This window comes from Ochotona curzoniae, unplaced genomic scaffold (genome assembly GCF_017591425.1).
Source record: "Ochotona curzoniae isolate NIBS_2020 unplaced genomic scaffold, NIBS_Ocur_1.0 contig_1178, whole genome shotgun sequence".
In the NCBI taxonomy this organism is placed as follows: Eukaryota; Metazoa; Chordata; class Mammalia; order Lagomorpha; family Ochotonidae; genus Ochotona; species Ochotona curzoniae.
The window spans coordinates 61,129-64,052 of record NW_024464978.1 but is presented as its reverse complement, the minus strand read 5'-3'; the positions used below and the strand labels follow the sequence as shown (position 1 = coordinate 64,052).

At 49.1% G+C, this 2,924-nt stretch overlaps 1 pseudogene; it reads right to left on the bottom strand.

The window, feature by feature from the left end:
• Positions 1–1,811: 1,811 nt before the first annotated feature.
• Positions 1,812–2,663, bottom strand: LOC121166985 (annotated as a pseudogene).
• Positions 2,664–2,924: the final 261 nt, after the last annotated feature.

Genomic DNA, 2,924 nt, shown 5'->3' with positions numbered 1-2,924 from the left:
TGGGACCCTGCGCCCACGTGGAATACCCAGTACAGGTTCCTGGTTCCCGGCTTTGGATCTGCACAGCACCGGCCGTTGTGGTCAGTCACTTGGGGAGTGAATCATTAAACAGAAGATCTTCCTCTCTGTCTCTCCTCCTCTCTGTATATCTGTATATCTGACTTTGTAATATAGTAAATCAATCTTAAAAAAAAAAAAAAAGAAAAAAGAATTCTTCCACAGGGTGGTCCAGTGTCCATGCAAAAGAAGGTGGAGCTGCATTCAGGTGGTTGTGGAGATATCCGCTGGGCCCTGCCATATAGCGGGGCATTCCTTGTGGCCCTGCCTGCAATGGATCAATACTCTTCACACCTGCCTGTCCCCCACATTCACTTCAAGGATCCCAACATCATATATACGTGGATTCTCAGCAGCCTGATCCAAATTATACAGAGCCAAATCTTTTAAAATACACTGCAGAAAAAATAAACCAGGTGGAGGTATGTGGAGGAATCCTTAAAATATCACAGTAAATCTACACAATGTTACAAACCATAAGATAATATTTCAAACCCAGTAATTTTATTTCATTGCTCTTTCTACTGAGCAAAATGTAAAGTTTGGGACTGAACAAAATCTATTATCAATTACCAATGATGTCAACCTGCGTGGCCATTTTTGTTTAACGGAAAGTTAAAAGAAATTTAGTTCAATGTAAAAACCCTTGCCCTTTTGAAAAACAAGACTACGAAGATAGTTTTTGCAGTTACTCATTCAATTTTTTTCCTTTTATATAATTTTTTAAAATAATTAAAATGTCCAAATCAAATTAATTCTCTTCTTACCATGTTTGCAACTGTCCTGAACTCAGCTGCAGAAATCAAAATCCAGCAGGAAGCCGCTTCATGAAAATTATTGGCAAATTCTCAGCTTAGAAACAATGGACATTTTGGTTGCCATGTTTATCTCCATAAATACTGTACAAAACTCGCTTGCAAATATTAAAATATTTCTTTCCCTTGTCGCTTGGAGACTAGCTCTTAATATTATCAGTAAAGATTTTTGCAAACCTCCTGCAAAGCTCCGGCCACACCACTAGAACTTTTAAAAAGTTGTGTGTAGGGCCCAGCGCAGTGGCATAGTGGTTGAAGTCCTCTCCTTGCACGCCCGGGATCCCATATGGTCTCTAGTTCTAATCTCGGCAGCCTGCTTCCCATCCAGCTCCCTGCTTGTGGCCTGGGAAAGCAGTGGAGGATGCCCCAAGCCTTGGGATCCTGCCCCCTCGTGGGAGACCCTAAGAGTTCGTGGCTCTTGGCTTTGGATTGGCTCAGCTCCAGTCATTGGTGCTCACTTGGGGAGTGAATTATCTGATGGAAGATCTTCCTCCCTATCTCTCCTCCTCTCTGTATATCCACCTTTCAATTAAAAAAAAAACATGTGCAGTTTTCTTTTCCTTCGGATCTATACAAGGTCCACTCCCCCGGCCCTCCCCTGGTTTTTTCTCTGTACAAAAATATTCCCTCCAAAAAAGAAGTCCAGCATCTTTACTTGTTGGCGTCGCACGTTTTGTGTTGAACATAGAAGAGATGGGTGGTCTCCTCTGAAGCCGCCATTTGCTGTGAGCAATGAAATGTTCTTTGTCGGCACACCAGGATTATTGTTGCATGCACTTTTTTTTTTTTTCATGCTTCCTTCTCACTCTCTACTTTTGCACCCCTCCCATTTCCTTTTCCTCTGAAAATGTCTTTCCCCCTACTCCCCACCCCACTATCACCCCCTAACCTCCCCTCCCGCCCTTAGTCCTTCTGCAGTCCGCTGTCCGGAGGGCCTCCTCACATGTGCGAGAGGGACAATGTGCAGTTAATGGCCTGGCCGGGCACTGGGCCGCTCTGGTAGTGCTGCAACAGGTGCAGTCTGCTGGGGGCTGGCGGGCTCTGCCATCTCGGCACCAGGGAGGTACACACTGATCATGTTCTGGAGGTCCCCGGCCTAGCAGGACGCCCTGGAGTGGGAGGAAGTGATAAGCAGGGAGGGGCTGGAGCTGGCCTTGGGGCCAAGCACCATTTCGCGGGTGCCCTGCTGCGAGGAGGACATGCTGTAGGTGGGAGAGCCATTCATGTAGGTCTGTGAGCTGGTCACGGGTTGTACTACAGCGCCGCTCATGTTGTAGTGGTGCATGAGCTGCATCTGAGCTGCGCCATGCGCATTGAGGCCCAGATGCTGCGGGCAGCCCAGCTGGTGCTGCATCATGCTGCAGCTGCCATTGCTCCAGCCGTTCACATGTGCATAGCTGTCCATGCTCTGGTTCATGCCCGCGCCCAGGCTGATGCCCACCGCGACCGCGCAGACCATGCTGTTGCTCCTGGGGGCTGCGTGTACTTACCCTTCTTCATGGAAATCTTGGTTTTCCACAGCCAAGATTTATTTTTAAATCTTATTTATAATCCAGGTTTTCCACAGCCAAGATTTATTTTTAAATCTTATTTATAATCCAGGTGCTCCTTCTTGTGCAGCGCCCGCAGCCGCTTGGCCTCGGCCATGAACCATCTCCGACTAAGCTTCCATTCGGGGCCCAGGCGCTTGCTGACATCAAAGTTGTGTATCTTGGGGTTCTCCTGGGTCATCTTGTGAAGCTGCCCAAGGGACCACACCATGAAGGCATTCATGGGCCTTTTGGTTGTCATCGCCACCACCGTCCCCCGAAATTCAGCTGTGGGCCCAGCAGCTTGAGCTGCTTCTCCATCTGTTGTACATACGGGCGCTGTGTACGTGGGCCCAGCCCGCTAAGGGCCTGAGACCCTCGGTGAGGCTGGGAACTGGGGTGGGGGCATGGGCAGGGTGCAAAGGAGGCAGAGGAGGTGGAGGGGAGGCGGGCGGGAGGGGGTGAATGTGGAGCTCGGGGTTCTGAGAGGAGACCAGGTGGAGGAGAGCAATTTGGGGAGGGA